The sequence below is a fragment of the Cupressus sempervirens genome, chromosome 2 (genome assembly GCF_028749045.1).
Source record: "Cupressus sempervirens isolate cs-2001-9-10 chromosome 2, ASM2874904v1, whole genome shotgun sequence".
NCBI classification, from domain to species: domain Eukaryota; kingdom Viridiplantae; phylum Streptophyta; class Pinopsida; order Cupressales; family Cupressaceae; genus Cupressus; species Cupressus sempervirens.
Window position 1 is genome coordinate 6,836,433 of NC_143119.1, and position 14,056 is coordinate 6,850,488.

The window sequence follows — 14,056 nt, forward strand, 5'->3', positions numbered from 1 at the left end:
TATTGTTCAAAATTAGAATCTCTCAAGACAGACTTTGGAATCCATATAGCCGTAGGCCTCTTTTTATTTATTTTTGATGATTTAGAGATAATATCTTCAATGATTGATTTTGGAACCCATATGGTCTTCTTTTTTATATGGATTCTTGAATTGGTTCTTTTTCTTGTATTGAACATTCAAGTTACTTCCAAAAGACTTGGGACTTGTGGAAGAAGAAGGATGATATGACTGGTTTAGGTGAGTGGGTGGATGAAAAGGATTCAAGGATATGCGTCCATGTTGATCTTGAGGAAAGATAGGAGAGGGAGGGATGTAAGGACCGAAGATAGATGATGAATTAGGAGATTTGGGAGGGGAAAGTGAAGGGACATAAGGATCCAAGATGGAAGGAAAACGTGAAGCATTTAGTATTGGTGGGGAAGGTCCAAGGATGGATATGGAAGATGCAAAAGGATAATTAATAAATTCATCAACATCTATATGAAAATCAAGGACATTAGCATCTTTAGAGTGAGCATTAGGATTTTCAATAGGATCATAAACATATTGAATGGGAGCAACTTTATTGATAGGAGTACTTAAAGCTTGAGAAGACTTAGAAAGAGTAGAAAGTGGAAGGGAACATGGAGTGGTAGAACAAGAAGATGGAAGACTTTGATCTTGACAAGGATCTTGGAATAAAATAAGTGTAGAGTTTTTCTCTTGATTTTCAATAGGCTCAACATTGGAAGTGTTGGTGTAAATAAGTATTCACTATTTACACTTACTTAAGTTTATTTAGGTTAATGCATATTTTTATTATTTATTTATTTTCCACCTAGGAGTTTGTGCACTCTTGTGAGTTGTCATGTTGACATCACAAGGGTTCGCACCTCTTTTAAGCACATGTTGTTTACAACATAGGAGTCTTCTACACACATATGACACCTCATCATTCTTATCCATTCATCTAGAATGTTGGATAAGGTGCTTAGTTGTCAATACTTATCTTATCTCCTAGTTGTTTCTAGACACATTCTAGGTGCTTCCTAAGAGGCCTTTATATATAGGCACTCCTAGTGTGTATGTACATGCTTGAGATAATATATTCTCATATTGATCATCTCTTTGGTCTACAGTTTTGCTTGTGTTGAGTTCTATGATCTTAGGTGAATTTTTCCCTAAGGCAAATTCTTACATGGTATCAGAGCGTTTGGAGAATTCCTCTTCACAAATCCATTCGAGACCATCATCTTGCTTCATCATCGTAGCCCAAATCTAGAGTATCACAAAAATTGGGAGTGTCTAGCACTAGATTTGACCTCACCAGTGCGTCCAAAATGCTGATTTGGTGAAAATCGGCTATAAATTTGGCTATATTTGGCCATAGTCGACTGTGAGGCAAATTTTTTTTGCAAACTAGACCCCAGAGGCCCCAATTTGCACTATGGGTATGGTTATTTCAATATTTTAATTTCTTTGTAAATTTTCATCGTATTTCTTCAATAGAATTTTTGGAAAAACTTTAGGCCAAGCAGCCTTATAGAGAATTTTTTTTTGTAGGTACCGAGCTATCAGATCCTGGCCCTACAGGTTCGCACTAGTAATTTCTCGATGAAATTTTATATTTTCTAGGATCACACTAAAATCTAGTGTATGCCACTCCACATTCCCCATTGACAGCAAGTGACAACATTCCCTAGCAGGCTCATTTATTTTACATTGGTAACATACTTCTTTTAAACACTCATGAGAGTGTTTACCCATGTAATGTGGGATTAAACTTTGGAGAAATCAATGGCATTTCCCACTATCATGGAGAACGTAGTATTGATTCTTCGATGATCGACATATTTTCCTGGTGGTATCTGGCCCGTAAATCTCCATTCCTCCTAGCAACGGTGTTTGACATTAGACATTTCAGTGGCAGCTTTAATTTCTAGCCTGCATAGTTATTATTTTGGCCACACATAACTATTTCTCGGTGGTCACACTCACTTTCCAGTGCCATCTGTATTTCTTTCTGCCTGTTGAGACTTTTGACAACTTTAATTACTTTCTGGCAACTGTCATACAAAACCTGACAAGTTTCAGAGGTTTAAATTCGACATATTCCGTCAACTTGCATGATTCTTCTCTAAAGTTTGGTGATTATTGAACATATTCTAGCATCAACCAAGCTTATCTCTAGCAGCATTTCTTTTTCAAGGCACTAACAGAGATTCAACTCTCACATTCTGGCTCAGGTTATGAACTTTTGGCACTAGATTTAACAACTTTGGCTATGGCAAGATTTAACAGCTCTGGCTATGAAGGTATTCCCACCAAAAAATATTTTTTTCAAAGCTTTTTTGACATGTAGACTGTACACATCCTTCCAACACACAGCTCTGCACCAACTCAACACCATGCAGATTGCTTAACCCTTAGACACGTAGCTCCATAACCAAAGGATACATTTACTTTTTCACACTTAGCTGAGACTACCACTTCACCATGTGGAACTCAAACATTTTTCCATGTTCGCAACTTGTCAACTTGGATTGCCACATCACTGTCCATATAGTACAAACATCCCAGTCAACCTTACATGTTAGCACGAGCCAAAATTTTTGCTAACATCATCATTTTACTAGGTTAAATTTGACATCTATTTGACCGTCAAACCCATACTTTTTACAATTACAACAATGACCATTTGATTGTCAAATTTTGACTCACAGTTTTTGCTCTAGACCCCTCTCCAGATTGCTTTTCAAATTGGCAACCTGACTTTGTGAGCTCATATCTTGGACATCTAGACTCTAATTTAGGTGTAATTTTTTTTTGAAATTGGGTAGAATTTTTTGAATTTTCTAGTGGTGGTGTTATTTTCTAGTTTTGGTGCAAGGATTTGTTAGAATTTGCATTTTTTGGTGATTGTACTTGCATAATCCTACATTTTGAAACTTGAAACAATCCGTATGGGCTCATCTGGACTCAAAATCAGGTTCCATTTATTTGAAAGTGTCTATTTTTCATCTACTTTCCAGATCTATAGTTAGATACTAGGGTTGTGTGGATAGAAATCTCACTTTTAGAACTAGGACCTTTTTTGCATTGTATTGCTTTCAGAATTTAGCTACAGTGCTTAGTTCCAATCTTAGGCCTTAAGCGACAGTTGCAATAGAGAAAATTAGAAGTTTACTTTATTCATTTTGAAAAGTACACACACCACATATAAAGTGCAAACAACATCTTTTTTTCGGGGGGGGGGGGGGGGGGGGGTGGTTCTTTGATTTTTTGGGGGTTCATTGATTGATCTCATGGAGTCTTGTCAGATTTGTCATTCTAGTATTAGACCACAGTTGACAACAAGTGTAGTGCCTCTCTCGTTTGACTTCTGTAAGTCATCCTAATGGATGCAACCTTGCTGATCTTTTGTTGAGATGGGATCAGGATTGTGACCTTGAGTGGTCTACACCATCGAGGTGTTTGGATTTATGTTTCTATATCAGTTGCTTTGATTATGCTTTTGACTAATCTTTGAGATTATGATGTGATTTATGGTTCACTGAGGTTTGTGCCAGTGGTTACCAAGATCGATGTGGTATCATGAGGTTGTTCTGTGATTACCCTGAGATGTGTGCAGAGATTGCACTATGTTCTTTTACCATGCTACACTGGACTAGGTTCCTGTGGTAGTGGTTAGTCATATTTATGACTGTGTTTGCTTATGTGTTTTAAATGCCTTTTTAATACAGAGTAATCAATCTTTATTAAATGCATTAATGATTAGAAATGGATTGTTCATGTGGGATTCTTTGGTTAGGTATTGCGGACATTTACCTTGTTATATTTTTGATTAGAGAGATATTTGTTACTCCTGTTATGTTTACATTTGAGAGGACCTGAAGGTTAGATGTTACACTTTGATTTCGGTATCATAGATTTTAGACTACTATGCTGTTTAGTTAATCATATTGCATGATGATGCCATTTTGAGATGACAGTGTGTTTTATGATGATATCTAGTTATTTGGTTTTTGGACATACCTCTGATTATGTTATGTGATGGATTTAATGCTATGGTTATTTACTTCATTCCTGCATTGTTATGCTTTATGCGAACGTGAGTGATGTAAATAGATTATTTTAATATAATTAAATAAATAGTTAAATTAGGTGATTTAACGAATTATTGCTTCGGCTATGTTATTATATGCAATTGCACTTGATCATGTTGTTTAGTGTGCAGGATTTATATCCCTGGCAGTGGCACATGGAGTTAGTGATTCATCCTTTCAGATTTTACCAATGTCGTCCTAGTATGGTCGACATATCCTTAATTAAATTGTTTAAATTAAACTTTTTGGTAATTATTAAATCCGAACTCATTTGCATTATGTGATTAGACCAGTAAGCGTGTCTGTGCATTTAGACGTTCACATTGTTGTGAAAGTTATTAAGGAGATTTTTGTGTTTTTGGATTTTTGGGCTTTTAAATTGATTTATTTTAATTTCTGGCAACTTTTCCATAGATGAATTCCTATTGATAGGAATAACCTGTTTTCGTTTGGGTCGATTCGGGGTTTAACTAGGTTGGCTGGTTATTTTTCGTAATTGATTATTCACTCGAAAAGTGAATAAGTATCCAAAGAGGAATTTAATTCCTCACTTCTCACTTTTGAATTGGAAAGTTGGAGAGTAAAACCCAAAATCCTCTTCATGAGGATTTATTGTTTTGTTCGTTGTGGGAGCTATGGGTGTGGGATCATCGTGAGGTTGAGCTCGTTGGATCCAGCTCGGGGAAAACTTGGATTGCCACAATTTTTAGCCACTTCTGTGAGCGTTTTATTTTTTGGATCAGTTTTCCATTTTGCCCTTTTGGCTGTGAGGTAGGGCTTTCCTGTTTTATTGTTTCAGCTTCGCTTTTGCTTCTATTTTTGGTAGCCATTTGGTTGGAGGCTGAGAACTAGTGTTCCCCTCCATTTCTGTATGTTAGTTCTACCCGGTTGGGTGAGTATGAATATTCCCATATTTTTTGAGATGAGGGTTTGGGATTTTGCACCGTTATGCTGGCTGTTTTTGCATACGGTATCCGTTTTCATTTATTTTTGGATTTTTGGGGTTTTTGAACCCAAAGGCCAAATGGGTTTTAATTTTGGAATTTTTCTAAATTTGAGATTTTTACCTTGTTTTGCATGCTTCCCTATTTTCTTGAGTTTTCTCGACACAATGTGGGTCGTGGACTTGGATGATCTATTTGAATATCAGTCAGACCACTTATGCACTTTTATGTTTCATCCGTACTCCCGATGTTGTGTTCGGTTGAGTGATTTTATACCTGTTGTTATGGTTTTTGTTGGACCTTTGTTTTTGTTTTGTGAATGCTTGGATTCGTGTAGAATCCATACTCTTGGATTGAGGTCAGTTGAGTAAGTTCATGACTTTTGGTCTTGTTACATCATTGGGATTCATGTAGAACCTGTACTCTCAAATTGAGGCCAGTTGAGTGATTTTATGATGTATAGTTTTATTGGCTTGGGATTCATGTAGAATCCATCCTTCCCATGTTGCTTTCAGTTGGGTGTTTTCTTTGCATTGTGTTCTCAGTCCTGTCCTTGTGTTATGATCTTCGTGATGGTGGTGTACCACACACGAGTATGTGCACATACGTTTATCAAAGGACTTGCGGGTCTCGACCTTCCATGTCTTTTCTGGAAGTTTTGATCATTGGGGTTGGGATGGGAGTATGCATGCCCACGGGCACTTGCCGTAGGATGAGCATGGGTAGGGTAGGGTAGCATATGGAGGGGGCTTCTACCTCCAGCCTAGTGACCTTAGTCCCATAGGGTTGGTGGAGGATAGAAAGTTTTAAATAAGTGATAATTAAAGAAAATGTGTGACTAGTAATAAAACTTAAGATAATAAAATGTGTGTGCGGGGCCCTCTGTTGAGAAGTTGAAATGCACAATTCGAGCTTGGGCTTGTCGATGCCAAGTGACTCTCCATGATGTCAACCCCTACTTAGTAGCCTTTTGAGTGTCTGACCAGGACCTATACTCCTTGCATTGTCTTAGGTTCTTGGTTGCAGCCATCATACTATCTGGCATGAGTGTTAGCCATGGATGTTGTTTTGTGTGTTTGTGGTTGGATCATTATCTCCATCAGCATGGTGAGTGTGGACCTACGGGTTCGACGTGGTTGGGAGGTGTAGCTACCTTCACCACTGCTAGGGATTGATGTACATAGATGATCTTTTTGTCCTAGTGTGACCGTTGCTGGATGTCTTCACTTGGTACTTCGAGTTTCAGAGTATGCTTTCTTGTGATTTATGCTTTCATTGGGATGCTTGTATATCATGTTTAGATGATGTTATTTTATTTGATGCATTCCCTTATTATGATGTTTAGTATATGATTAGATGCTATGAATTATTGTATTAGCATATCTGTTGCTTATTGCTGTTTAGCATGTGATAGGTGATGTTATCTATTGTAGGATTATCTTATGCTTTTCTACTAGCATGTTAGATTTTTTTATGCTTTTATTGTTGCATATTTTTAGTAGTGACATCCCTATTACAACAGTACCGACGATCTGGTTGATGGCTTGGGATGTTATGCGTGGGGGATGGATAGGACCCACGATGGTCTTATGATGCTATTGATGGTTGGGAGGAACCACGTACTTAGTTTGGTTGTTCAGTTCACTGCGATGTTTATTTCAGTGTGTTCTTTGCTACTGTAGTTTAGATGGATAGATGTTCTTCTTTCTGTATTGTTCTTGCACTCGAGTGTTCATTCCTTGAGCCTTTGTGGATTTGGTACTCCCTGGTGTGGAGGTTCTTTGCTCTATTTTTGGTCCTTTTTGCGAGTGTTTTCGTGTTTCTATGGGCGACATTTTGTCAGCATTGTGCAACATAAAAATGTATCGCACGCCCATACAAACTGTGTCGTACGATATTGTAAAGTATCGCATGCCTTCTTGAGAAATGTCGTACGACACTGGAAGAGTGTCACATGCCTTCTTGAGAAGTGTCGTATGATCCTGTAAAGTATCACATGGCTTCTTGAGAAATGTTGTACGACACTGGAAGAGTGTCGCACACCTTAAGGAGAAGTGTTGCCCTCCCTTTGTAAAAAGTGTTGCACAGTTTATGTAAAAAACCTGCGCGTGCTGTCAGCGGGAACTTTTCTTTGTGATCCGTACTTTCTGAGAGTTGTTTTGGATACCCTTTTGGGCGTTCTTTGACCCTATGTTGTTGCATTTTGATTATTGTCGATTTCTCTTGAAATTTAATTTTTGTGTTTCTGTTTTAGTCTCTTGGGGTTTAAAATATGTTGTTTAAGTATAAGTTAATGTATATTTAATTTAAAACTTATACTTAAGATATATTTTAATATATGCGACAAATCTTTTGAGATAGGTTTCAGACCTCTCGGAGATAAGTTATGGATTCTAGGAAATTTCAGGGCTTCAGAAAGCCAGACTTAGCTAATTTTCAGGGCTTCAGGATTTCAGGCTTAGCCAAGTTTTAGGATTTAATATTTTACCTTAGCTTGGTGTTTTGTTGATGAGTGGTTGTTTCTTGTGCCCTCATCATGTGCATTGTCATTGTTGGCTTTGTTTGGGTGTGTCAGTTTGGTAGTGGCATTTGGAGATTCATTGGTTGCCAGGATTGTGGTGAAGTCTTCCATTGTGATCGTTGTGATCCCTATATGATGTTGTCATGTGCATTCATACTTGTAAAATAAAATAAAATTCTTGGCTTGTATTTCATCCTTGTTTCCAAGGATCTCCGGGTGGAGCATTACAACAAGGAACTAGCACAAATGGAGTGCTTTGATAGTTGACCATCTAAGAGAACATCTAGAATTGCTTCCTTATCTCTATTCATTTCCACCACATTTTAATTGAACATATGTTGTCAACCTTAATTGCTTTCTGTGTACAAGTATGAGTAAGGAATCTTTTGCTCCTCTTAGATTGGCACATTTTCTTTATGATATTTGGTTGTCTATTTGGGAAGCATATGGAGATCCATGTGATCTTCCATCTCTAGAGAACATTCTACATCTAGTCACTCCAGCTATGGTTTCTTCAACTCCAGATGAGATCACACCTCCAACTCTTATTGCTCCTAATGATCTAGTTCTAGCTAAAAATGCTTTGGATTCAGTGCAACAAGACACTATATATCTACCTACTCTACCTTCATGCAAAGACTTCCTTTCAGACATTGCATAGTTGTTCATGGAGTCTCACATTGAAGATATGGGAGAAATTATTGATGACATCCATCTTCTTTTTGAGGTGAATACTTCATCTTTTGCTGCAGTGACAAATTCATGTACTTTAGCACTACAGGGTACTCATGGTCTTCTAGGTGATGATTTCTTAACAAACATTTCAGCTCTATTCTTGGTGTCACACATAATAGATATGGGAGACTTTTATGATGATTTATCACTTCTCTTTGTTGAGGAAGATTTTTCTATGGTTGTTGCAAGGGCCCACTCTGACCCTCAAGTCCATTCTCTACATGATAAATCCTTCTAGGTTTGCATGATTGTGGATTCTCATTTATAGCATCTGCAGGAGGTCTCTTCGTCAGTTGAGAAGCTAGTTGGTTTCCTAAAGTAGGTTCTTCATCCTTCCTTCTTCAATCTATACTTTTCTTCAATAGTTTTGGAGGAAGCCATTATTAGTATCGTTACAGGGACATTTGAATAGGTTTTAGTGACACCAGTCATTATAGAGATTCCTTCTGCATCCAAGGGATGCATCTCACAGATACCCTTGCATTTGTTTCTTGCAAAGGGGAGGAACATTTTCTAGAGGTTGTGGATCAGCTTCTACATTGAAGCCTTTCTCATTGATCGACACACTATTTTTTGGGGGGGACTATCTCGTCTCCTTCTTCTCCTTTTTGGGGGGAACTTTTTCCTCTTAAGGGGTTTTGTCCTTCTCCTTTTTTCTCTTGTATATAATAGATGTATGTTGTAATGGGGGGATCTTGATTACTCCATCCATTCATGCATCCTATTTCATCTCTCTTTTTGGGGGAGGGTTTTTCCCATGAGGTTTTCCCTCTTTTCTCACTTTATGGGAGATTTGCATTTTCATTTTGTACATGGGTACCTAAAATGGCCTAGTAGCCAGGACCCATCATGCATTTCATCCTAGTATTCATAAACTTAAGGGCATTCTCCTAAGTTGCACTTAAAGGGGGGTATTGGTGTAAATAAGTATTCACTATTTACACTTACTTAAGTTTATTTAGGTTAATGTATATTTTTATTATTTATTTATTTTCCACCTAGGAGTTTGTGCACTCTTGTGAGTTGTCATGTTGACATCACAGGGGTTCACACCTCTTTTAAGAACATGTTGTCTATAGTACATGAGTCTTCTACACACATATGACACTTCATCATTCTTATCCATTCATCTAGAATGTTGGATAAGGTGCTTAGTTTTCAATACTTATCTTATCTCTTGGTTGTTTCTAGACACATTCTAGGTGCTTCCTAAGAGGCCTTTATATATAGGCACTCCTAGTGTATATGTACATGCTTGAGATAATATATTCTCATATTGATCATATTCTTTGGTCTATAGTTGTGCTTGTGTTGAGGATCTTGGGTGAATTTTTTCCTAATGCAAATTCTTATAGGAAGTAACAACACTATTTTTAATAACCTTAATGGATGTATCATCTTTTGAAAGCATAACTGTATTAAGGTCATTTTTATTGTCAATAAGCTTAGCAATGTAAGTAGTAGCTTGATCATTTTTAGGAGAAGACTTAAGACATGGTGGAATGAATGAGGAAGGGCATGGAGGATAAAAAAGATCATGAAATGAATAAGAGACAACGTGAAAATAATTGGATGACATGGAGGGTTCATGATCGTGATCTTTCTTTATATTCTTTTTCTGTATCATTTTTTGATTCCTCTTGACATGAAACCAATCCTAAGGAGAAGGAAGCATGTGGGAATTCTATGGAAGGCTTTGGAATAGATGATGAAGGACTAGATGAAGTAGGTATTATAGTGCATGAAGGCTTAGGTTCTTTAGGTTTAGCATTATCAAAAGTATTGCAACCAAGTGAAGGTTAGCTTGAGTTTCTTTAAGAGGTAGCCTTTGAGGATAACTATAGGGAACTGCATGAAAAACATTAGGATCTTTTTTGGAGGAAGGATTGGTAGAAGATTTGAGAGACTCAAAATATTTGGGGGATGTATGGATAGTGGAGGAAGTAGAAGATGGAAGGGGAGCATTAGAAGACAGAGGTTCAACATTAACATGATCTTGCTCAAGAGTATAATCTTTATTTTTAGAATGAGGATTCTTAGAAGAGAAACTCTTATGGTATTGATGTTTTATTTTAACGGAAAAAAATGCTTTCTCTTCCTCAAAAAATGCAGATTTATCATTTAGGTATTGTTCACAAAATTTATCAATGTTGTTTTCAAGATTTGAGTCATATGGATTACCATCAATATCTATCTGTGATTCATCCCCTTTAAGCACAAGCATAGGAATAGGAGGAATTTTAGGACTCATAGGAATATAATAGTCATCATCATCATAATCATTGTCATTATAGGCATTATAGATAGACATATCACAAGACTTTTCACGTTGTTTAGTATGGTATATCTTAATAAGAGGAATAAGACTCTTGGTAGAAGTAGAAGAAGAATGATATCATGAAGAAGAGGTAGGTGAAGATCTACACAAATGATATTTAGAAGAATCATGGTAAGACTTGGAATATGAATAATGTGAATTATTTTTAGAAGAATTATGATAAGGCTTAGAAGATGAAGAATATGAATAATATTTAGAAGAATCGTGATAAGACTTAGAAGATGAAGAATGTGAATGATATCTAGAAGAATCATGATAAGACTTAGAAGATTAGAAATGTGAATGATATTTAGAAGAATCACGATAAGACTTGGAAGATAAGAAATATTTGGAAGAAGGATATTGTGATATGATCTTGCATAAGATCCTAGCAAGAATGTCTGATTTCTTCCTTTTTTCCATCAATTTTGTCACATGGTTAGCATCCATATATCTATTGGAGTAACGACACTTTTCAAATTCAATAAGGAGGTTGAGTTCATCTATGCTAAAATGAGGGTCCCTAACAAGATATTCAAGATCCATGGTTCTAGAAGAAGAAGAATCAAGCATGGAAGAAGAGAAAGGATGAATAGAAGAAGGTAGACTATATGAGAATAGGAGGAAAAAAATCAAGAAGATATGAAGAAGAGGAAGAATGGAAATGGGATATTAGAAAGACATGGAAGATGAAGAAGAAAGAAGACCAAGAGTCATTTTGGAAAATTTGATACCATTTTAGTTCATTTGAATGTTAAGCAACATATAATAGCACTTGTAACCAACATGAAAGAAAAGGTACTACTTGATAGGATAACCCTAAGAAATGTTGGTACCAAACTAGGATAGTAAAAGCACTCACTTGTCCAAAAGAGAAATGATAAGACAAAATATTGCAATAGGCATAAACCAACACTGTCATAGAGGTGCCCATAACTTTGGGTGAATACCCTAGAACATATGGACCAAGAGGATGATTTACACAAATTATAAATAATTATAATTTATTTTTATGAAAGTGGATGGACAAGAAATTACTAAGACTATTCAACCATAATATCAAAGGATCCAAAGGCATATTTTTCTCAACAAGGATGGTCTCTAACTCACTGACTCCAAAGAAGGCCACTTGTGAAATCAAACATCACTAATTCAAGGGGTCAAAGCACAATAACCCAAGGTGAAAAAAAGTTTCTAACAATGGGGTAAGTAGCCTAATCTAAACCAAATCAACCTAGGGAGACTGAAAATAACAAGATAGCAAAGCATTTTGATCATAAAGTCTCGACTAAAGAACTCAGATATTGTTTGTTTTAAATATCCAACTAAGTGTGATAAATTTTGAATCATAAACCAGGCATGCAAGATAGCAATCATGGATATCAAGAAAACAACTTCAAATGATGAGCAAGGGACAAAACAACCTTGAACATGAACACGAATAGTGTCATAGTATTAGTCTAATCCCTAGAACAACCACTATGTATGTTGTCAAAATGTTTTCCAATCATCCACATAGTCCTAGAAAAGAGAATTTAGCAGTACTATGGTTCTTAGTAATGTTCAACTCTGTAGCTTTTGCAATCTAGAGTGGGTGAGATCCAATTCCGGTGCACTAGGGTTTTGACATATCCTGAGAATTTAATCAATTAGAGATACTGGGGAGATCTGACAACCTAAAAAAAGACTACACCCATGAGGATTTCCCCCACAAGGACATTTATATAGCAATTGCTACTACCACATCAAAAATGGCTATTACTGCTTGAGGTTCCATCCATGTGGTTGACCCAATAAAGGGAATGTCCAGTACAGTTAACCCTCTCTAATCAAGGAAGACTCACAAATTTGTACCACATGAGGACTTGGTTTGCATTCAAGGGTTCCAAGTTTTTGATGTGCCCAAAAGAGAACACAACATATTCCGCTAGCTTCTTCACCTTATACAAACATAGCGAACAAGATTCTTTGACATGCTAATTTGAAATTACCTTACCAAATTTTTAGAAAATCCAACAACAAACACCACCAATCTCAAAAGAGAAATTACTAATGGATGTTGAGGAAAACTTCAAGTAGAATAGTGAGATAATAACAAATATCCTTCCCTACCTGCAAGGGGATCCATCATCGAGAAGTGCTTTGCATGTAAGGCAAGTGAATGAAGCACATTCCCTCAAGAACTCCACAAATAGTTTTCATATGGCCTAATTACTAGGTGAAATACATATGCATGAAAGTAAATTTAGATCCAATTTTAGAGCACAAAATGAAGTGTGAATCTATGAAAGCATGTAAAAACACTCAAGCCAAACAAATGAGAGGGTTCATTTTACTTCCAATCCAAATGTTATAGAGATCCAACAAAATACCTAGTAATCCTTGCAACATGTCTTTTCTCTATTGTACTTTTTGTTTATGCTTGAACACACACTCACAATGTAAAAAGCAACAAGAAAAATGTCATGTCCCCTTTTCAAATAATTAAAAAAGAAAATCTTTGCTAAGGCACGCAGGCCCAAGAAAGTGAAGTTTTGGAAAAAGGGGGTTAATTTTTGGAAACCGTTGGACTAATAAATGAAAATTATTATTAAAATAAGTTTCATTAACCTCTCTTGGACGTGAGTTACAGTTATGCGCTCTTTTAAGGGGTTTGGAGGCATTTTGGGCTCATTCCAGAACTTGATTTTTGCTCATTCTTTGTTATTCTTCAGAGGCTGCCAAACCTGTGGAGAAGGAGACCCAAGAACGGGAGTTTGCAGGTTTCCAAAGAGACCCAAGAATGGGAGTTTGCAGGTTTCCAGGAAGGCTAAGGATGGGAGTTTGAAGCCATTCCATGTGCATGCTCATACAGAGTTTGCCTTTGTGCTGAATAGTGTAGATTTGTGGGTTTTTGGGTGTGGTTTTTTGCATGAGTTTGGTGTTTTCAATTGAGCATTTCATATCAGTTTTGGTTGCTGCTGTATTTCAGACTTTAAGCTATTAAAATAGAGCTGAATATATGTATTGGGATGTGATTAAACTTCTGAGATAGTTTATTAGTGTTTTTGTGGTTTTTTCGGGCATTTTTGTGTTAATTTCGGGAGCCCGATGAGTATAGTTTTTGTCCTACATTTGTGAGCTGTTTTGTAAAGGCTATATAGATTTGGAAATAACATTTTATAGGCTTTTATTCTGCTCAAATTTTTGTAAAAATTTCTACTTTCAGATTTATTAATAACAGGTGAAGCTGTGAAGCTTTTTGTCACTATTTCGACATACCCGATTTGGGGTTTCTTAAGAAATTTGGTGGATCTTTGTGATATCAGTTGTTTGATCTTAAAGATCTGATTAAAGGTTGGAAATATCATACAAAATCAGAAAAGGGACATTTCAGTGGTATCAGAGCCATGATCTTGCCAGCCTGAGGGTTTGTAGAAGTTGCAGAAGTTTGCATTTCAGTTTTGACAAGTAC